Here is a 23,607-nt window from a genome sequence, read left to right as displayed (position 1 = left end):
TGTCTCACCATTTTGGAGGCCAGGTTTCCTTCTGAAGCCGGGGGAGTTCTGTCACCCTTGGGGCTCCTCGCCCCGGATCGCTGCCTCCTGTCACAGGAGGCCTCTCCTTTCCCTTCCGGGCCCCCCTGACTCCCAGCTCCCGGCTCTTCCCCGTGGCTCTCTCTAAGGTTCCAGTGTCTGGGTGAAGGTCCACCCTGTTCAGTTGGGCTGAACCTTGACTAGAATAGCATCCTCAGGAGGGCCTGTGTGCAGTGGGTACAGACCCACAGGGAAATGGGTTAGGGCGAAGGGCACGGGTTTGTTGGCATGCTTAGCCCACCTGCCACGACCCGCCACAGGAAGTAACTCTAGCCAGGGAGGGCATGAATGTTCTCTGTGCATAATATAGTCAGGACACATTTTTGCAAGAAATAGCAAAAATGATGTTAAAGGGAAGATAATGGGTGGGCAGATGCAGGAAGACGTTGACCCTCATGGGTAGGAGCTATTTGATTCTAGTTCTCTGGGAGAGTGAAAGACACTGTCCCAGCACCTCCCAACTCCAGAGGCAATCAAACTCTTTCGGTGGAGAAGTGCCCAAGCCTCACGGAGTCCTGTTTGTACTCTGTTTTGGTTTCCTAGGCTGCTGAAACAGATATCACGCAATGGGTCAGCTAAACAATGGGAGTTTATCAGCTTACTGTTTGAGGCCATGAAAATGCCCAAACCAAGGCATCATCAAGGCGATGCTTTCTTCTAGAAGACCAGCTGCCGGTGGTCCTGGGCTCTTCTGCCACGTGGCGAGGCACATGGCAATGTCTGCTGGGCTCTCCCTTCTCTTTTGGGTTTCGTTGTTTCTAGCTTCTTGCTTCCGTGGCATTCTCTCTCGCTGTGTTCATCCTGTTTATAAAGGACTCTAGTAATGGGAGTAAGGCCCATCCTGAACGAGGTGGACCACCCTTAACTGAAGCAACCTCAGCACAAGCTCCCCTTCCACTGGGTCCACACCCACAGGAATGGACTCGCTTCAATGACTGCGCTGCATCACTAGGACGTTGCGGGGCGGGGACTCACAGAGAAACCGTTCCACACCGCAGAGAAGGGAGGTGAGAGTTTTGATCCAGGAGCCCGGGAAGTAAACACACAGAGAAGCAGATACATGAGGTAAGAGAGAAGGCTCCATGAGACACGGCAGAGGCCCTGGAAGAGGGACACGGCGTTCACCTGAGAATTTACAGCTGACCTGTGGAGAGAGCAGAGCAGCTGAGCCCGGAGAGAATCAAGCTCCAGAGAGAGCGAGCCAAGGCCTAGAGAGCCTGAAAGCCTACAGCTGACCTTGTGGAGAGCAGAGCAGCTGAGCCTGGAGAGAAACGAGCCCCAGGAGAGAGGTGAGACTTATCCCAGCCTACAGCCGATAGTGGAAGAAGCTGGGAACACGGAGCCTTGAGAGGAAGAGGAAGGCTGAACCCTGGCAGACGTTGGCAGCCATCTTGCTCCAACATGTGGCAACGGACTTTGATAAGGGAAGTAACTTATGCTTTATGACCTTGTGTCTGTAAGCTTCTACTCCAAATACATATCCTTTATAAAAGCCAACAGTTTTCTGGTATTTTGCATCAGCACCCCTTTGGCTGACTGACACCCACAAAAGGCACGTTCAGGTCCCAATCCCTGGTCCTGTGCGAGTTGGCACATTTGCAAATAGGACCTCGAGGGGAGCAGGAAAACATTGCATACAGGTGTAAAAAGAATTGCTAACTTCTCATCAAAACATTTCACACTAAAAAGGAACAACATTTCTAAAATACTGACAGAAAAAAGTCAACTTAGAATTCTATAGCCAGCAAAAATATACTTCAAAAAGATAGGTAACAGTTTTTATGCAAAAATTGAGAAAATTTATCGCTAACAAATTTGTGGTGCAAGAAATGATAAAGATGTTTCTTCAAGCTGATGAAATGTGATCTCTGACAAAAACTCAGACGTGCATGAGATAACATCATAGTAGATATGTAGGTAAACGTTAATGACTTTTGTTTTCTCACTTAAACCCTTTTTCCTACTTAAACCTTTTTTTCCACTTAAACCTTTAAAAAGATAATTGACTGTATAAAGCACAATTAATGAGTTTGTGTTGTATGATTTATAACATATACAGAAGCAAAATGTATGACGACAGCACCAGGTATAGGATGGGGTTATGGAACTATACTCTATGTAAAGTGATATAATACAATTAAAATGGATATCAAAAATCCTTGAGCAGTAAAGATGATAACGTTTAGGGAGCTAGGTGAAAGCTGAGGCAGGTTAGTATAGGGAAATGAGGATAAGAAAAGCCACAACATGGCTGGCAGACAACATGGCTGACAGACAACATGGCTGGCAGACAATGGCCGACAGAAAACATGGCTGTGGTATACCCTTCTGAGACTTGACCTTGAGGTCCCAGTTGGGACTCTTTCCAGGGCAAAGGGGAGGTCCTGGATAATTTCAAATAGTCCTCCTCATTGGTCCTGGATAACCCCAAACAAGAGGCCTCGCCATCGGCCCCCACTATTGGTGGGATAACAAATAACATCTGGGGCTCCTCTCCTTAGCATTCGCAAGGGGAGGAATAATTAATAGATTAATAAAGGCAACTGGGGAAGCAGATGTGGCTCAACTGATAGAGCATATGCCTATCATATAGGAAGTCCAGGCCAAACCCAGGGACTCCCAGCATGTGTGGTGAGGTGACCCACATGCAGAGCTGCCATGCACAAGGAACGCCACGCCATGCAGGGGTGTCCCCTGCATAGGGGAGCCCCACACACAAGGAGTGCTGTCCCGTGTGAAAAAAGTGCAGCCTGCCCAGGAGTGGTGCTGCACACACAGAGAGCTGATGCAGCAAGATGACGCAACAGCAGCAACAACAACAACAACAACAAAAGAGACACAGATTCCCAGTGCCACCAAGAATGCAAACGGACACACAAGAATATACAGCAAATGGACAAAGAGAGCAGACAGTGTGGGGGGGGGGGAATAAATAAAAAAATCTTAAAAATAAAATAAAATAAAGGCAACTGCACAAGTCAAATAGTTTCATCTGCCTATAGGAGCCCACATCAAATCTTGGTGCAAATTTCCATCCTTCTCTCTCATTTCTTAGCAAACTCTGTTCTTCTCCCCAATTTCTCAATTTTTACTGGTCTAACTAAACTGGTATGTTCTTAAATTCTTTTATGCGACATAGCCAAGAATCTAGAGAAACTCAACACTTTCTGACTTCAAAAGCGTCTGGGGTAAGCAGCTGTGGCTCTCGCTTACTATATGGAGGACCTGAGTTCAATCCCCAGGACCTCCTGGTAAAAAAGAAAAAAGGTGTCTCAGACCTGTATGAAGAGGTGCAGGCCCCCTGTGCAGTGAAGCAACGAACCAAAAAAGACAGTGACGCAACCAGATAGGAAAAAAACAAGGGTATGGGAACTCTATTAATTTTGCAAATTTTCTGTAAATCCAAAATTATGTAAAAATAAAAAGTTAGAAGGAAACATTAAAAACCTTATATATATTTAAAATGGGCGCTCATTGTACCTCAATAAAATTGTTTAAGCATTAAAGCTGTCGATGAGAACCCAGCGGGTCTGCTCTGCGTCCGGCTCATTTTCAAGCTGATTCCCATCCCGGGCTCCAGCTCACTGCCAGCCCTGCCAGCTTTATCGTGTCTACCAAGTGCTGAGTAAGCATCTTTAGAGGAAGCTTCTGGGCATTCTGCTTTCCCAGAATGTTCCGGAACCTGTCTTCTTCTGTCTCACTGGTGCCAACTGGATCACGACCACTCCTGAATCAATCATTCTGGCCTGGAAAACAGGATCCCCACCCTGACTTAAGCTGTGCGGGGCTCACCCTGGAGCTGAGGCTGGGTTGGTCACATCCAAACCCCACCAAAGTTGGGGTCTTGTTGGAACTGTGGTAAGACAGGAGGTGTCCTGGGAGCCAGCCCACAAATGTCTGTAGGTGGTGGCTCCTGGGTTGCTGTGTAGACAATATAGTTTATATTCTCAGCTCAAGCAGCCCCAGGGATGAATGACCTGCATCATTGAACCAAGGCTGCTCCTTGTTCTAATCGGAGGAATTTTTAATGGCTCATACCATTTAGATCAAGTGCAAGATAAAATCAATGACTTTTGTGGCTCCAGAAACACCCCATTCCATTTTCTTTCCTCCTCCCTCTCCTTGACAGTTTTTCTTTCCTTCTTCCTCCTTCTCTCATTTTCCACACTTTTTGTTCTGAATTCCCTGCTTACAATAACAGAGGCAGAGCCATCTGTGAGCTAAGTACAATATCAAATGGAATTTGTTCAGTAGTGTTACTACTTTCAAAGAATATTTATCCCAGAGATGCTGAATCCTTGATTTTTCCAAGGACTATTAAGTGTGAAAATGCTTAGTATAACATATAAAAAGAGCAAATGCTCTAATCGGAACCCTTTTGCAATGGGAATTAGAATCTCAGCAAACAGAAGAAGGCAATTGCCGCGACTTTCCCCATACTCTTGTTTACTGTACCCAATTTTCTCAAACTTCCCCTGATAGATGTTTCTCCAGAGGCTATTGTGGAAGAAAATTATAATTTTCTTAAGCCCACCTAAGCCCTTCTAGTCCTGACATAAGCCTAACACTTAGAGGACTACTTCTGATTTTTCTAGGAATAATATATAACTAGTTTCAGGATTTGCCAATAATTAGAATACAGATCAAATAGAGCATACCTGTGATGATATCTTTGTTAGTATGCTCTTATATAATTAGCAATTTTTAGATTACTAACATAATTAGAAGATCATATACTTTGATGATATACTGATTATATGCCCCATAGAGTAGCACAATGTCTAAGGAGAAGCTTGCCTCTAATCATTTTTAAAAATTCATGCTGTGGAGAGCCGGCTCCTGTAGCTTCTCAGCTGCAAACCACTTAACAAATCCAGAGTGAAGGTAAAAAATGGCAACCCTGCTATCTGAAGAGCCTGCTATTGTGCCAGAAACTGCTGAGGGAAGAATGTTTTTCGCAGCTTGAATATCAATTCTGAAAAAAATTTCCGACTGAAGCAGAAATATCAGACAAAAGGGAAGGCTACAAATCCAAGAAGGGACGTGTTCTTTTCCACAGCAACAGTGGTTCTGGGCTATGGATGGAATCTTCTCGGAGTTGTTTGCTGTTAGAAAAATGCACCTTTTACTCTTTTTAGCTTTAAAATGTTTTACACTATTCACTGTTATGTTTTAAATGAGTATTAATTTTAAAAAGTCACAGGTGATGTGTATAAATCTAAACAAAGTTTGCAGATCAAGGAACATAATTGTTCTTTTCCCCCTGGAATGTGAAATGTTCTGTGGTATTTTAAAGGTAAGTGGTGAGTGGGGGGAGCCGGGGCCCAGCTAGAGGACCCAGCACCCAGCTGGTGGGTGCCCGAGGCCCTGTCCGTGCTGTGCGGGACACGCAGCAGGAGCCATGTGGGTCGTTCCCCAGCAGCCCCATTAAAGAGGGTAAGGAAACAGGAGAGGTTAATTCTTGTGGTAAGTTTGATGTAACCCAGTTCATCAATAACCACCCGTGTGAGAGTCACTTCCAGGCTCCTGCGTGTTCGGCTTTTCCCGCCGTGCCTTCGAAGGCCAGCGGGCAGGCTGCGCTGAAGCGCCCCGCGTTCCGGACGAGCCACGTTGCGGGGCTCCGGGACCACGCGTGGCTGCCGCGACCTCATCGGGCGGCGTGGCCCTGGGGCGCCCTGCCGAGGCTCTGCACCTGCCTCTCAGATTCTCGGAAGATGAATGAGAGAATGGATTTTAAAGACAGAAACGGTGGAAGGACTAAACCCCGCAGGGAGTTGCACGTGTGCGTGCACGTTGACGGGCTTTCAGGAGGCAAGTGTCCACTTAACCAGGGCCCGATCGAGAGGAAAAACATAAACAGGACCCCAGGAGCCCCTGGAGACCCCCGCGGGCTCCCTCTCCCCCACCCGCCGTGGGCCCCACTTATCACCAGGAAGCGGACGCTGGTGACACGTTGAGAGCCAATCCCTGGGGGACATCTCGCCACAAAGCTGGGTCCTGGCCCCAGAAATGTGCGGAGGCCTCTGCGGGCTATGCCGGACACGAAGGCGGCGACTCCCAAAGTCCACGGAGCGGCAAGTGCGGGCAGCGGAGAGTCCACCAGCTTCCGAGTGGGCGCTTTCTCAACGCGGCCGTTAGACGGAGAGCAGGGCGTCGACGGGCCAAGACGCGCGGTCCCGTGGGCGTCCACGCGCGCTAGGAGCTGTCCCCTTTTATGATCAGACATGGGCTCCGCTTGGCCCAGGAGCTGGGGATACCATGTGTGCGACAAATATATCCCGTAAGGAGAGAGTGGGAGCTGGAGCCAGTGTTCCATGTGTTTTATGGCTACTTGGGGGGCTGAGTCTGAGGCTGATAGAGGGCAGTCTCTCTGGAGCTGGGTGGAGGAGGGAGCGAAAAGCCAGGCGCGCAGGAGCAGACCTTGTCAGGCTGCCGGTAGAACCGCACAGCTCCGCAGCGGCCTGGGCCTCCGGAAGGTTCCGGAAGCTGGCGGCCGTCTGGTCAGCAAGCAGAAGGCAGGACAGCGCTCCAAGAGCTGGACCCTCTGTGCCTTCTGTGAACGTGCACATGCCCCCTCTTTCTCCCTCTTTCTGGTGACTGGGTGCCTTGCTTTGGGGAGAACAGTCTCAGCTAATTTCAAGCACCTGACAAATGAAGGTCAGCGTGAGGGCTGGACTGTCACCAGGGTTGACGTTGGTTAAAACCCAGCCTTTCCGTAGCGTCGCACAGACAGCCACCCCCGTTCTGAAGAGAGAGGTCACTTCATCACCTGGTGCTGCAGGAACGAAGCCAGCTGTGTGGTCCCAGTGAGAGCGCTCGGTCTCTCCTGGAATGGGAGGCCTCCCCAACCCGATGATGAGACACGGTACGGGGAGGCTGAGGGCTGGAAACAGCGACGGGCCTTTCCAACTCCCCACTCAGGTTTGGGGGAGGCACTTTGCTTGATAGAGAACCTCTGGGGGGAAGCGGACCTGGCTCAATGGATAGGGCGTCCACCTACCAAGGGGAGGTCCGCAGTTCAAACCCCGGGCCTCCTTGACCCGTGTGGAGCTGGCCCACGCGCAGTGCTGATGCACGCAAGGAGTGCCCTGCCACGCAGGGGTGTCCCCCGCCTAGGGGAGTCCCACACACAAGGAGTGCGCCCCGTAAGGAGAGCCACCCAGCGCAAAAGGAAGTGCAGCCTGCCGAGGAATGGTGCCGCACACATGGAGAGCTGACACAGCAAGATGTCACAACAGAAAGAGACACAGATTCCTGGTGCTGCTGACAAGAATAGAAGTGGACACAGAAGAACACACAGCGAGTGGATAGAAAGCAGACAACGGGGGGGGGGGGGGCGGGGGGAAGGGGAGAGAAATAAATAAAAATAAATCTTAAAAAAAAAACCTCTGGGAACTCTTGTCCCAGCTGGAGATGGGAGAAAACCAGTTAATATGATCTTAATATTGACGTGCCCAACGGATTTCAGCAAAGCACGGGCACTCTGAATTTACTTTAAGAATCTGCCACAGAACTTCTTATTGGCTTAAAAGTCCCTGTTATGTTGAACTCGACAGTTGAGATGGGGCGGGAGCTGGGCCAGGGGCTGAGCTGAAAGGCGGTGCCGGTCACGCAGCTGCTGCTGCTGTCCCCGCCGGGGAGCTCGGCCCTGAAGGCCTTCTGAGCAGCAGGTGCCAGCAGCAGCCCCTCCTGCTGCCGCCAACGCCGCCGCGAGCCTGCCAGCGTCCAGCTGAGGAGGAAGGAGGGGAAGGGGGAACGAGGGGGCGTCGAGGGAAAGGACCCCCTTGCTGGTCCTCCCCCCCCACCCCCCTGTTCCCCCCCCTCTAAAACGTGGACGGGTTTCCGCAGAGCACGTGGCCCAAGTGGAGCCGGAGCTTCTCTTTGTTGACATTCTCTCCTCAGTCTGTGTTAGTTTTCCACGGGCTGCCAGTGCAATAGACCAGAAATGGGGTGGCTCTTCTAAAAGGAATTTATTAGGGCAGGTCACAGTTCCAAGGCTGTGGAAAGGTCCAAATCAGGGCATCCTCAGAGCTGCTGGCTCACCGAGTTGCAGCTGGGGGGGGGGGTCACATAAAGATGCTCTCACTCGGGGCTCGGCTGGGCGAGCAGGCACGCGGGGGCCGGTGGCGCCTCCCCCTCGGGGCCGGGGCTGCACGGGCAGCTCCTCTGGGGCCTCTCTCCAGGGGTTTCTGTCTCTCTGCTGCTGGGAGTGATCCTGGGGGTGTCATAGCGGCTGCCTTTCTGCCCCCTGCCCTCGGTTGCTGTAGGCTTCCAGTAAAGGATTAGCACCTCCTGTGTCCCTCAAGCTCATCCAAAACCCACGTCCGAAAGGCCTTACCGGCACAGGAAGGGGCTCGCTTTCCGAGCAGGGTTTTCTGGGGTCCACAAAGACTCCAGCCGGCATTAGTGGGACCCAGACTGGGGTCAGACACTCTACAGACCAGGCACAGTGTCCTGACAGGCATGTCAGCCGCGGGGCCTCGGGCCCGTGCGTGGGCAGGGGCGGCTCGGCGACCTGCGCCCCAGCCCTGTGCCTCCCGGCTGCGGCCTCAGAAGGACACCTTCGAGTCCACGGTGGCCCAAGTCTGGCCCAGGGAGAAATCCAGGACCGGGTCGCCCCTGCAGCAGGCACGTCCCACCAGTGGGCGGAGGGTCACCCCAGGAACGCGAAAATCCAAATCGATTGTGTCACTGCTTAGCGCCCGTAAGCCTGCCCGTGTCTCTAAGAATGAACTTCAAGATCCGGCCCTGCCTGAGTGGACCCCTCTTTCTTCCCGGCTCCACTTCTGCTCTCCTCGCCATCTGCAGGTCTTCCAGGCGGCGCGCTTCTCCCCGCCGCAGCGCCGGTGCGGGTGTAGGCGCTCCGTCTGCAGGGTGCTCTACCTGGGAGACGACTTCCCTGCCGACACTAGGTAGGGCCCCCTGCCAGGCGCGCACGCAGAGGTGACTGTTCTGCGTCTCTCTTCTTCACTGGTCAGCAAGTGTGACAACTTGCAGTGCTGCCCCCGAGTTTGTACATTGGGTACCCAGCAAAGCTGGATTCCTCTAACTTCTTGGCCAGGTTACGTAAAAGAATTTAAGAACATGTCAGTTTAGTTAGTCCAGTCGTTTATGAAGAAAACTGGGAGAAGAGAACAGAAAAGGAAGAAAATGACAGAATGCGCCTCCCCAGGGGAGGTGCGGGCTGCTCCAGGCAGAGCGATTTGGCTTGTGGGTCACCTCTAAGCTAGTGACCCTTCCCCCTTGCTAACGTCGGGAGGCACCCCAGCTGTGTGCTGTCTGCTTGGTTACCCCACTGTCGGCTCCCCAGGGGCCCCATGACGAGGACATCGGGGTTTTCCCTTGACCCTAAGGGAGATCTCGGAGCCGGTTCCTCGGGGTCCCCCCAGCAGCCTCTGGGGGGTCCTTCCCTCAGGGGGCTTCCAGGTGGGTTCCATGGTCCCCCGTTTCATGGTCTTGTTTTTCTGCCAGGTTTTAGACTCATCTTCCCATTCCCTAAACTAGCGTACTTCGCCAGGTACAAGGTAGACACCCAAGAAATGTTTGTTGAATGAATGAATGAAAGAAAGAATAAGCCCCTCCCTGGGCCAATAGAACCGGGAGGGAGTGTGGATTCCTAATAACCCATCAAGAGCAGGACCGGCAGGCGCTGCCAGGACGCACAAGCTCCAGTCTGCCCCCACCGGGGTCCCAGGTGGGTGCCAGGAAGGCTTCAGTCTCCAGATGCCCCCAGCAGGTTTTATTTGTATGTTGTCTACACTTCATGGGATCATTTCCTAGGAGTGTAAAAGGTGGGCAGACAAGGAAGATTTAATACAGCCAGGAGGCACTGAGAGGGCACCCCCAGCCCGGGGCCCTACAGCAGGGCTTAGTTCAAGCAAAAGGTATGATCATTTTACCTCACGCTTTCCTAGGGATTTTTTTTTTAAGATTTATTTTTTATTTATTTCTCTCCCCTCTTCTCCCCTCCCCCAGATGTCTGCTCTCTGTGTCCATTCGCTGTGTGTTCTTCTGTGTCCACTTGCATTCTTATCAGGGGCACTGGGAATCTGTGTCTCTTTTTGTTGCGTCATCTTGCTGTGTCAGCTCTCTGTGTGTGAGGCCCCACTCCTGGGCAGGCTGTGCTTTCTTTCACGCTGGGCGGCTCTCCTTATGGGGTGCACTCCTTGCGCGTGGGGCTCCCCTACGTGAGGGACACCCCTGCATGGCAGGGCACTCCTTGCGCGCATCAGCACTGCACATGGGCCAGCTGCACACGGGCCAAGGAGGCCCGGGGTTTGAACCCTGGACCTCCCATGTGGTAGGCAGATGCCCTATCTGTTGGGCCAGATCCACTTCCCAGGATTTTTAATTTACGAAGGTCTTCACGTACCTTATCCCTTGGATTGCGACAGTCAAAGTATGAAAACAGGATAAATAATAAAAAAATGAATGCCAACAGAACAAAAAGACCGTTCAATGTAATTCACTCCTGTTATGTGCTAGATTCCATTTCTGTAGACCAGCATACGCATATTTACATAATTGAGATGCTAATTAGGATGCATCACAGAAAACTGCCATGCAACAAGGCGTTGTCCCTATAGTTCAAGATATTTTGTGAATTTGAAATTGGAAGGTCTGATAGTAGGTTTTTGAGTGTGAGACAAGAAGAAAGAAAGGTAAAGCAGACAATAAAACTTTCTTCTCAGAAAAGAAGCTTATTTGCCACCGAAGGAGAGTATTCGCTCTTCCTTTTGTAAAGGAGTGGAAATTCTATCCTGTCCGTTCTGGGAGTACGAGAATGTTCTTTCCTGCTAGGATTATTCCACACCTGCATTTTCCTATGCAGAGAATTAGGCTCTCATCCTCAGTGACTTATCTTCACATTTTCTCTCTTGTTTAATCTTTTCACAAATTCACTCTGACCAAACTAATGAGTCTCTGCTATACTGCTATTTGTCCAAGCCTCAGGGAAAACAGGTAAATCGCTGCCTCCCACCCTCCTGAGTTGTGACGAGGGACACAGGAGAGGCCCTTGGTGACGCCGGCATCTCCCACCATTCAGGGAGCTAAGAGAAACGGGGTTTGCAGAGTTCTAAGGAGCTCCATTGTCCCTTGACTGCTTGGAGCCGGGCTGTGGGTCCCCGTGCCTCAGGCTGACCGCACAGGCGAGGACAGGTTCCCTTCCCCCGCCCTGCACCCTGTGCTTGTGGAGCCAACTGGACACACCTGGTTATATCCTGACCTGCAGGGCATTCTGGGTCAGGTGTGCCCAGGTGCACAGCTCCCATCACCCTTTTTTTTGTTTGGTTGGTTTTAATTTTCCATTGAAGAATTATTTTGTTCATCTTTAACTAGGTAATGTAACTGCGTGTTACTCAGAAGGTACACAGTGTTACCTATGAGGAGGAAAGCTCCTTTCTCCTCCCCCAGCCCCCAGCTCTGTTCCCAGATGGGCCCACTGCGAGCACCTTTATGACGGTCGACCAGAGCTTTTTCTCACACAAGTGGTAGCATAGTATTCACACTGGTCTGCACTTTGCTGTTTTCACTTAATATCTCTTAGAGTTTGTTCCAAATCAATAATACACTTCATTCTCTTTTTAAAATAGCTACGTAGTATTCCATAGGTAGGTAAGCCATCATTTATTCTTCAGTCCCTCTTTTTTTTTAGGAGGTATCGGGTATCGAACCCAAGACCTTGTACATGGGAAGCAGGTGCTCAACCACTACAGCTACATCTGCTCCCCAGTGAGAATGGTTTTTTCATTTGTATATTTTCAGGAGGTACCAGGAATCTAATCTGGGACCTCGTTCATGGAGGCAGGTGCTCAACCACTTGAGCTACATCTGCTTCCTTCATCAGTCCCCTCTTAAGGAACATTTATGTCGATGCCATTCACCTGCAATTATAAATAATGCTGGAATATTATCTAATATTTCATATATATTTAATATCCTTGAACCTATGTCATTTCTTATAGGTACAAGTGTGTCTACTAGTTTACTCTAGAGAGGTCATACCTGTTTAAAATCACATTCTCACCAACAGATGGTGTTACCAAACTTTGCATATTTGATATTCTGATGAGTGAAAAAGTATATCACATTATAGTTCCAATGTGCATTTCTCTTATGTTCAGCACTGCTATATGGTGTGCAGGTTGTGCATGGCACAAATCTAAGAGAAGTGTTTGTTATACACCATGATATGAATGGGGTCACCTTGAATTCTATGATTCCCCCTCTGTACAATTGTAGGCGGTAGCTCTATTCTGGGTGAAGTTCAACTTGAAGTTGAGTCAACTTCATGTTTCAGAGCCATATGTATTTCCTTTTCTATGAACTTTCATATCCCTTAGTTGTTTTTGATTGGCTTTCGAATTTTTTTAATTTGTAGGAGATTTTCATGTATTATATGTTATGTGGAGAGTAGTATGAATTTCATTTTATTTTTTAAAGATTTATTTATTTATTTCTCTCCCCTCTCCCCCCCCCCCACCCTGGTTGTCTGTTCACTGTGTCTATTTGCTGCGTCTTCTTTGTGCCCTTCTGTTGTCAGCAGCACGGGAATCTATGTTTCTTTTTGTTGCGTCATCTTGTTGTGTCAGTTCTCCATGTGTGCAGCACCATTCCTGGGCAGGCTGCACTTTCTTTTGTGCTGGGCAGCTCTCCTTATGGGGTACACTCCTTGTGCATGGGGCTCCCCTACGCCGGGGACACCCCTGCATGGCACAGCACTCCTTGCGCGCATCAGTACTGTGTGTGGGCCAGCTCCACACAGGTCAAGGAGGCCCAGGGTTTGAACCGTGGACCTCCCATGTGGTAGGCAGACGCCCTAACCACTGGGCCAAGTCCGCCACCTGAATTTTAAATATACTTTTTCCAGTTCATTGTTTGTATTTTGACTTTGTTTATGGTATGTTACTTTATGAAGTTGTTTTGGTTTTGTATTTAAACTATCAATATTATCATATACAGCTACTTTGTTTTGTGTCTTATTTAGAAAGTCCTCCCTGTTGCCAAAATTTAAAAAAAACATATGTTCTCCATTGTTTTCATACAAATGGGGAAAAGGGGTAGCTCTTCTTTACAATAAAATTCTAATTAATATATGTAGAAGGAATGATGGCAACAAAAAACTACCTTTAGGTAAATAACAGAGCAATAATTCTCCAGGCTAGAATCACTGTTGGGTGTAAAAATTAAAAGGTGAACTTGTATTGAGAATTAAGTAGGATATTTATACAGATTCAAAGTCTCTCTCCACAAGATACTCATTAATTACAAAGAGAAATGTTATAACTTTAGAGCAGAGAAGTCTGGCAGATACCATGTTAATCGGCCTCATGACAAAGACAACAGCATCACTTCTGTGGTTTTCTTGTCAAAATGCCCATCCTCAGTCTAATCACAAGAAACCCAAATTGAGGGGCATTCTACAAAATAATTAGCCAATGCTTTTTAAAAAAGTCAAGGTCATGAAAGATGAAGAAGAATAAGGAACTGTTACAGGTTGGAGGACACTAAGGAAATGTGAAACTCAATGCAATATGGGGTCCTGGATCAGAAAAAGGACATTCGTGAGACAACTCTTGAAATTCAAAAAAAGTCTAAGGATTAATTTATAATACTGTATCAACATTACATACTTTTTTCAATGATTTTACTATGGTTACATAAGAGGTTAATACAAAAGGAGATAGGTTCAGGGCATGTGGGAACTCTGAACTACTTTTGCCATTTTGGGGCAGTCTAAAATGACTTCAACACTAAAAAGTTTTAAAAACAAGACAAAGGTTATCAGGTTGGATAAAGACACAGAGCAAATAATACCCAACTATCTATCTTTTGAAGAGTTAAATTGTAAATAAAAGGATTCTAGGTTAGAAGTAAAAAAAAAAAAAAGATTGAAAATAAGATATACCATGCAAACATCAATCAAAAGAAACTAAATTTGACATTAAGAAAAGAAATGTCTAAGCCAAACTCAGCATATAAGCTCACTGCCTTCTCCCGCAGCATGGAACATGACTCCCAGGGGTGAGCCTCCCTGGCACCAAGGTATTATTACCAAGTGCCAACTAATGATGCCTTTGGAAAAAATTGGGAAATATTGAATACAAATAAGTTTTAATGGCTAAGAGATTTCAAAGTGAGTTGAGAGGTCATTCCAGAAGTTACACTTATGCATACTTCAGGAGGATCTCAATGACTGCCACAGTAAGCAATGCCTCAGGCAGGGGTGCTCCTGAGAGCTCTGGAGACATCTGAACACTACAGGCAGGGCAGACAACCCCAGGAAATTGGCACCCCATCAGTGGGTCTTACTTTGGAATATTTGTTAATCTATCTCCCCATTGTAACAGAATTATACTCAGTTATAATTTCTCTACACTTGGTTCTTCTGTCCCTTTTATTGGAATCTATAATTAGCACTATACACATTAAATTTATTTCCCTGAGACTTTAATCTTTGGTCTGTTTAAATGCCAGTTGAGCCCTGAATTTCAGCAGAGTTGCAGCCAACATCTACTCTTCAATTCTTTGTACCCATCTAGGACAACTAATAAAATGACAATGATGGACAATGTCCATCCCCCAAAACAGAGAGTATCTACAACTCCAAGCAAGACAGTTCCTCCATCTACCCATGGTATCTAAGCCTCCTCTCAATCAGAAGCAGTATGGGCATCACCATTGCACAATCCTTAAGATTGAGGAATGAACAAACAGAAGGGGTAATGCAACTATGGAGCAATGTAGACTTATTATTATTCTAGTAATGGAAGAACTTGTAACATTGATATAAAGACAGTAGTCACCAGAGGTTCTGAGGGGAGGGAGAGGGAAGAATAGGTGTGACAAGGGGCATTTTGGGGACATAGGAATTGTCCTGCATGATATTGCAATGACAGATACAGGCCATTATACATTTTGTTGAAATCTATAAAATTGTGCAGTGCAAAGTGTAAACTATAATGTAAACTATAGACCATGTTAGTAGCAATGCTTCAGTATTTGTTCATCATTTGTAACAAATGTACCACACTAATGAAAGTTGTTGTCAATGGGGGAAAATGTGAAAGGGGTAGGGGTCTGGATTGGCAGGGAGGAGGATAGAGCACCTACCCACCCCCTCCCAGCCCAGGGTCCCGGGCCTGAGAGAGAACCCTGAGAAGGCCTCAGAGACAGTTGGGATTTGGCTTCTGGGGAAAGGGGAGGGAGAGGCTCAGTAAAGGATTACGTTTTACTAATGTCAAATTATGACTTCCTTCCCATGGGGTCATTTTGGTGCTGGGAGGAGGGTCGGGTGGGTGGGTTAGTAATTTGTGGAGCCCCGTGGGATGCTTGGGACAGTGGACTTAAAAGGGGATAATGGGCTTCACCCTCCTTCCGGAGACAGGCGTGGGCGAGCAGAGGGCCAGACCCTGAACACACACCCAGGCATCGCAGGACAGCCCTCTGGGTCACAGTTAGTGGACTCTGCCCTTGAGGCGTGGAAGCAGATGTAGAGAACACAGCAAGGATGGGCCTGGCTGTGTTCCAATAAAACTTTATTTACAACAGCAGAAGCAGATGAATTTGGGATTCCCCTATATTTTCGGTGTAACTTTTATGTAATCCAAGGGTTCTTAACAAGAGGTCCATGAGCTTGAATTGAAATTCAAAAAACATTATTCTTGTGGGGACGGGTTGGTGTGGGTGTGATATCTTTATTAAATAATACACTGTATAGTGTGGACTTAGTAAGGGGTCCATGGTTTTCACTTGACTGGCAAAGGGGTCCATAGAACAAAAAAGGTTAAAAACCCCTGGACTGTAATTTAAAACTTCTTTAAAATTTTTTTAAAAATTTAAAAAGCAAAAAAAAAAAAAAAAAAAGAGGAGAAAACAAATGTCATTAAACATAAGGGAGAGAGTCAATTCAATAAGACATAAAAATTCTAAATTTGTGTATACTTAATCATAACTTTGAAATATTGAGAACGAAAGTTGAAAGCAACAATGAAAGAAATAGACAAATCCACAATCTCAGGTAGAGATTTCATGGACCTTTCCCAGTGAGTGATAGGCAAAATATCAGTAGGAAAAGAGGATGAGAATGATGCAATTAGCCAACTTTTCCTAGTTGACATGTATAGAATGGTGCTCCCAACATTTGGAGAAAACACATTCATTTGATGTGCCCATCAACATTTACTAAAATAGAACATAACCTGGGTAATAAAGCAAGTCTTATCAAATTTCAAATGATCAAAATTACAAAGAGTTTGCTTTTTGACCACAGTGAAAATAAATAGATGTCAATAATAATGTAACAAAAATTTTGAAGGATTCAGAAATTAAGCGATACACTTTCAAATAACCTATGGGTTAAAGAAAGAAATCACAATGAAAGTTAGAAAATATTTTTATTTGAATGGTGTGGTGGTTTGAAACTGTATGTATCCCCCAAAATCATGTTCTCAAAGCAAATCCATTCCTGTTGATGTAAACGTATTGAAAGTAGGACCTTTTGTTTAGATAACTTCAGTTACAGTGTGACTCTGGGTGGTCAATCTCCTACGGGAGTCCTTTATAAGAGAATGAAATTCAGACAGAGAGAGAGAAGGCTGTGGAAGCAAGAAGCTGAAAGCAACAAAACCCAGCAGAGGAGGGAGAGACCAGCAGATGCTGCCACGTGCTTTGCTGTGTCACAGAAGAGCCCAGGATGACCTGTGGGTCGTGGGGAAGAAAGCCTTGCCTGACGATGCCTAGATCTGGACATTTTCTCAGCCTCAAAACTGTAAGCTTGGAAACTAATAAATTCCCACTGCTAAAAGCAAGCCATTTTATGGTACCAGCTTTGACTAACTTAGCAAGCTAAGACAAATGGTGTTGAGAATGTGATTTGTTACACACAGATAAAGCAATTTGCTCTAAATCATGCATTTAAAAATGTTAATTCATAATAGCCTCAAACTAGAAACAACCAAAGAATTTATCAACAATGGATTGAAAAAAATAAAATGGAAATATCATATCCATGAAACAGAAGGAACTACCACCATAAGCAACAATGTGGAAGAATCTCGGAGACATAATGTTGAGTGAAGGAAGTCGTACAAAAACAATACATAGAGTATGATTCTTTTTATGTAAAGTGCAAAAGCAGGCAATATTATACATGCTGTTACAAGGCAACATAAAGGCTACCCTGGTGTATTAGTCAGGGGTCTCCAGGGCAGCAAAACAGACAGGAGATATATACATATATAATGAGATTTATTATTGGTATTGGCTCATGTGACCTTGGGGATTGCCTAGTCAGAATTCTGCAAGGCAGGCTGCAAGTTGGGGCTCTGGGGAAGGTTTCAGTGAATCCTCAGGAGGATCTGTCTGGGTGGCTGATCTCGCTGTTGAAGGCTGAAATCATCACTGCTTTTAAAGCCTTCAACTGATTGAATGAGTTTTGGGTCATTCTGAAGGCAACCCCCTTTGTTGATGGTACAGGTCACCAGCCATAGATGCAATCAGCTGACTGGGGATTTAATCCCATGAAATACCCTCACAGGAACCATCACGCCAGTGTTTGCTTGACCGGATAACTGGATACCATCACCTGGCCAGGCTGACACATGAATTCCCCATCACATCTGGGATGCATTGTCTGGGAGAGGTGCGAGAGAGCCTCTGGAAATGTTCTATCCTTGACCTGGAAGGTTGTTAGACATCGATATGCAAAATCCCCCAAGCTCTGCACTTTATTGTAGGTCATCTCTACTTCAATACACAAGTGAAAGAGTGCCTCGTGGGGTTAGTTCCCCTTCCTTACTCTCTTCATGGGATTGCCCTGGCTCTCTTGTATCTTGGTATTGCTGTGTGGAAATGCAGCGCCATGGGGTGGCCGCGGATGTCTCCTCTACGGTTCAGATCCCCTTCCAAGGGCACCTGCTGGCGAAAGCATCTGGCCGGCCGCCTCCAGCTACCACATGGCCTTCCTGCTGGCTCAGGGCATGGGGGGCGTCTGCGCTGGGCTGTCGCTGCCCCGCGTGTGCTCCTCTGACATCTCATGGGCCAGCTTGGCTCGGGGGCTCCCCATCCGCCTGGCTCAGATGTACCAAGAGCTTCGTTGCAGCCCGAAGCCCTTGCTTGCCGGCTCTCCTTCCTCCCTTCTCTCCTTTCACAGGGTGGGACCTGTCCTGAAGGTGCCCCCACTCTGCCCACTCCCTCCCTCTAGCAGTCACAGGCATTTCCCAACCAACTTCTCCCACCTTGAATTCTGTTTTGAGACCATCAAGGTTGGAAGCCCCAGAGCTTAGGGCCCTTTTTCCTAAAGAGATTGTGGCTGTTCCTGTCTGGTCCTCGCAGCTTCCCGTGGTCTGGGCCCTCCCTGCGCTGAGAGCCCCAAGGAGCTCACCTCCACCGGGAGGGGAGAGCCCCTCCCGCCTCCTACCTTCCAGGGGCCCTCTGCTTCTTCCTTCAAACCCCTCTTGCCCTATTAATTTTGAGGTTCCATTTAACTCATTCCATTTAACAGAAGTTGAGGTTCCATTTAACTCAGAGCCTCAGTCAGTGGCAACCAAAAACCTAATGCCCCAATCTCCAAGGGTAGGGCCTGGGGTGAAGGCCATTCCTTCTCCTATATTAGAAACCAGTCCCTCTAATGCAATCGACGGAAGAGTGAAAAGCAAGACAGCTGAACCATGAGCTCCCCATTATAAATATTTGTGTTTCTTCGAAGAAAACCCATTTCCTGTCTAAGGGCTCCCTACTCCCTAATCCTGGATTTGGGACCTGGGTCTCTGCCTGAATTGGGTCTCAAGACAGTAAACTCTACCATGCAAGACCGCACCTTTCTGAAGGTGATATTTTCTAGGGACACCCAGGGATTGCACTTAACCAGGTTTTAAAATAGAGCTAAGTAATTAACAACTTGCATATCTACCAAAGTAACTCATGAGTTGTTTCCTCTTAAAAAGTGGTGGACTCCATTTATTCATAGGTAAAATCAATGCTTGCAAAAGACAGTCTTCTTTAAAATAATAATAATAATAGAAACAAAGAGAGCATTAAAAATATAATGAGCAGAAATAAGCTAATGAAACTCTCCAAATGAAAGATTCCAGCCCCCAAATACAAGAACAACTGGTTCTCTGCTTTATAGGAATAAAGATGTGTATGGCTAGGGGACTGGGTGTATATAGCTCAAGGGGTTTGAACGCCTGCCTCACGTGTACAAAGTCCTGGGTTCAATCCCTGATAACTCCTAAAAAAAATAAGACATATATGGCTAAAAAAGAGAAAAGGATTTCTGAAAATATATGAGGGTTTTTATCACCTTTTCTCTTTGTGGTCTTTTTTCCTCTTTGAGAGTCCAGTAGACCGGTCTGCTAGAATATTTAAAAGGAAAGGTAATCCATCTCTCTGGAATTGCAGATCCAGATGAGAGGAAATAATTGTGAAGATTTCTGCTTTGTGCATCCTCACCACTATTCTCAGGATCCCTTGGCAGCTTGTATTCTGGTTCCTTAGTGAATCATTTTGTTTATCTGAAAGGTCTTTAGAATGTTCTCTTGACTTCACTGGGGTCGTGAGGTTTACTTCCAGCATTTATTCCTAAGATCGGCTCTAGCAATCTAAGAGCTCGTCAGTGGACTTACCTCCACTTTGGCCGTGTAAACTTTCAGCTCACCACTCCTTATTCATTTGTCAAGAAAGAAATGCTTATACTTAGTATTCCTATATAGGTATATATAATCTTCAAAATTCAGTTTTTTATCTCAAGACATGAAATCTCTATACATCCTAGATCTTATAAATTATTTTATGTAATTTTGTAACTTTTTACTGATCTTACTGGGACTGCATGACAGTACTTTCTAAGGTACTTTTTACTATTGAGAAATTTTTCTCAATGATCATAATACTGGCAAATCTGCTGTGGGAGCCCAGCACCCAGGCTCCCCCATCCTTAAAGGAAACAAAGCCTGTGGCACGTAGCCCCCTGTGTGACCCAGACATAAGTTAAGGATTAGCGACCCTCCCCAGAGGGAGAAGAATGTGCAGATGGTGTCGTAGGTGGTAGTCTTCCCCAGGGGTGCGTGCACTTCCGACTAGCACATCTCCAGATCCCACTAGTGTGCTTTGGGGGACTCTGAAGAAACTCTGCTATGAAATGTCTTCCTTCTGAGACACTTTATGTCACCCCTCATTTTTCCACCTCTTTGTGGAACGCTATCTTTGTTCCCCGGACCACTGCCTTTGGAGACCCTCTCTCTTTTTTTTTTAAGATTTATTTTTTTCTCTCCCCTTCCCCCCCACCCCAATTGTCTGCTCTCTGTGTCCATTTGCTGAGTATTCTTCTATGTCCGCTTGTATTTTTGTCAGTGGCACTGGGAATTTGTGTCTCTTTTTTGTTGCATCATCTTGCTGCATCAGCTCTCTGTGTGTGCGGTGCCACTCCTGGGTGGGCTGCGCTTCTTTCATGCAGGGCGGCTCTCCTTGTGGGGCACACTCCTTGCGCTTGGGGTTCCCCTATGTGGGGTACACCCCTGTGTGACACGACACTCCTTGCATGCATCAGTACTGCGCGTGGGCCAGCTCATCACAGGGGTCAGGAGGTCCTGGGTTTGAACCCTGGACCTCCCATGTGGTAGGTGGACGCTCTATCCACTGAGCCAAATCTGCTTCCCTTGGAGACCCTCTCTTGTTCGCAAGTCCCGATAAAGCCCATGTCTGACTCAGTGCTGAGCACGCTTCTTTGGTTTCACGGCTACTCCAACCCATGCCTCCAGGAATTGTGTTGGAACATCCCTATTCACACTTAAATATGTATTTACATATTTGTAACAACTACTCTCCCTCCTGCACACACACAAACATACACGCACTAGAGCTTCACTGGGTGGCGGAGCAAATGGGAATGTAATCGAGTGGCCAGGCTTTTCGGGCAAAGTAATACATGATAGCCAATTATTTTAGCAGATATGGACCCTTTCCTTTATTTTAATCCTTAAGATGGGCTTCGCTTGAAGGACTATTTTAGAATTGCACTTTCCAGGCCTAATAGGTGACGGGGCTTATGTTGTCAACTGCTGTTGTCCTCTCTGGTGAGTTGATTAAAACACAAAATTAGCTAGTTAGAGAATAGAAATTGCAAGTATTTCTCATCACAAAAATTGTGTTCTTTTGACTACGTATAAAGTATATAACTTATTATCTGAATTAATTTCAAGAGTTGCAATTTGTAATGTTATACCTAAGATAATAATTTTTTACTTGGATTGTGTTCAGTAATATGCCCCAAAATGTTAAGCGCATAATCTAAACTGCAAGAACCTTATGAAATATAATCATGCATTCTGTCAACTTTAATAAATCCAAAGAAGCAATGTCACTAGCGTTATGTAATAACTGTTAGAGTTTGAGTGCTAAATACTTCGCAAGACCAGTAGAGCAACATCTGTTTATTTTCACTTTCTCAAGTATAAAGACCAAATAGTCATGCTATGATGGCAAGGAAAACAAATTGCTTAGTAAGTGGAATACATGTAAAATTACATTTCTTCTCTGCCGAGGCAGGAATATGTTTACAAAAGATAGAAAGTAAATTTGCAGTGAAGAGCGCATCCCATTTTGAAGAGAAGGAAACTATATCCAGTAGCAGCTGCGCCCGGCTGTGTGGTCCCGTTTCTCGAGCATCAGTTCTCACAACAGCGCCTGGAGCCCTCTCCCATCTTGCACACTCACGAGAAATTGGGCCAAAGCAACGAGTCCGTGATAGAGAGAGAAAAGGAACAATTCTGTAAACTCTCTATTGATGGCTTAAGTTTTAAAACCATAGAAAAAAGTTGGAAGAACTTCTACAAGCAACGGGGTAAACTTCTAGTCTGTGTGGTGGTGAGAGATCCTGCAAGCAAAAGAGCAAGAGGATTTGGTTCTGTAACTTCTCATCCGTGGCTGAAGTTGATGCTGCGATGGCTGCAAAACCTCATTCAATTGACAGGAGAGGGGTTGTGCCAAAATGCGTGGTAGCAAGAAAGGAGTCTGGGAAACCCGGGGCTCATGTAACTGTGAAGAAGCTGTTTGCTGGTGGCATTAAAGACGATACTGAGGAACATCACCTTAGAGATTGCTTCAAGGAATATGGAGAAATTGGTACCATTGAGATAATTCCTGATAGGGAGTCTGGAAAGAAGAGTGGCTTTGCCTTTGTTACTTTTGATGACCATGTACCTGTTGATAAAGTTGTACTGCAGAAAGCCCAGACCATCAGTGGTCATAATATAGAAGCAAGAAAGGCTCTGTTCTGGCAGGAAATGCAGGAAGTCCAACGTTCTAGGCGTGGAAGAGGAGGCAACTTTGATTTTGCAGGTTCATGTGGTGGTGGTGGAAATTTTGGTGCCTGATCAGGAAGTTACTTTAGAGGAGAATCTGATGCCATGGAAGTGGTCGTGGATTTGGAGATGGCCATAGTGGATATGGAGGAAGACCTGGGGGTGGCAATTTTGGGAGGCAATCTTGGTTATGAAGGAGGAAGAGCAGGGTATGGTGGTAGAGGACCTGGGTATGGCAACCAGGGTGGGGACTATGGAGGTGGTTATGGCAATATAGAAGAGGAAATTATGGAAGTGGAAATAACAACGATTTTGGAAATGATAAGCAGCAACCTTCTAACTGTGGTCCAATGAAAAGGGAAACTCTGGTGGTAGCAGGAACACAGGGCGGTGACCATATGGTGGAGGAAACTCAGGGCCAGGAGGTGGTGGAGGAAGTGGGGGTTGTGGTGGGAGGAGCCAATGTTGAGTTTCTTTCTGTTTAGCCATGGGCTTCACCGTAAAAATAGGAGAGGATGAAATAACAGTGCCAAGGAAACTCTATTCTCAGGCATGTGTAATGTAAATGTGCAGTGATGTGGTAGAAGAGCCCAGAGCAGAGGCAGAGCGTCCTTCTGTGAGCGGACTGGATTATTTACTAACATTACCTTACCGTGGAGGAAATGTCCTTAAGGCAGTTTCTTAGTTTTTAATTGTCGTTTCTTTCTAGTGGTCATTGTAAGCGTGTAGAAGCATTCCTTCTTGGATAATGTTAAATTTTAAGTTTCAGGTGGCATGTGAAACCTTTTTAAAGCTTTTTCTCAAAGTGTCGATGACCTATTATTTGCCAGGATCAAGGTGTAAAATGCCACCACTTATCTACCGTGATCCAGCCCAAATCTCCGGCTTGATTTGCGGGAGAGAGCCAGTGAGGATCCTGGTCTCCATGATCCCGTGTGCTCTTTTGCCTCTCGCCACCGCCTGCAAAGAGAGGAGCTGGCGGAACCTTCCCCCTGCTGCCACGGCTGCTGTTCCTGGGGCCTCCCCAGCCACGTGGCGGGCAGTAGACTTTGCCCTGGGAGTCTGATCCGAGCCGTGTTTTAGACTGACCTGGGCACTCTCAGTCCCGCGATCCTTCCCCGAAGAGGCTCAGCTCTCCACCTCCTTTTTTCTCACAACAAGCTAAGGGTCAGAAGCCAGGCCCTCCAGGCCAAGGGCTGGCTCTGACGGGCTCCTCGTCCCCCAC

The 23,607-nt window shown here is 46.8% G+C and overlaps 2 pseudogenes; one reads left to right on the top strand and one right to left on the bottom strand.

The window, feature by feature from the left end:
* Window positions 1–8,543, bottom strand: part of LOC101423143 (DEP domain-containing protein 1A-like) — a 41,548-nt pseudogene extending 33,005 nt beyond the window's left edge.
* Window positions 8,542–22,851, top strand: LOC101422706 (heterogeneous nuclear ribonucleoproteins A2/B1 pseudogene; annotated as a pseudogene).
* The last annotated feature ends 756 nt before the right edge of the window (window positions 22,852–23,607 follow it).

The sequence above is a fragment of the Dasypus novemcinctus genome, chromosome 5 (assembly GCF_030445035.2).
Source record: "Dasypus novemcinctus isolate mDasNov1 chromosome 5, mDasNov1.1.hap2, whole genome shotgun sequence".
Taxonomy (NCBI): domain Eukaryota; kingdom Metazoa; phylum Chordata; class Mammalia; order Cingulata; family Dasypodidae; genus Dasypus; species Dasypus novemcinctus.
Note: the sequence above shows the minus strand (reverse complement) of the source record. Positions and strands in the feature narration are given on the sequence as shown.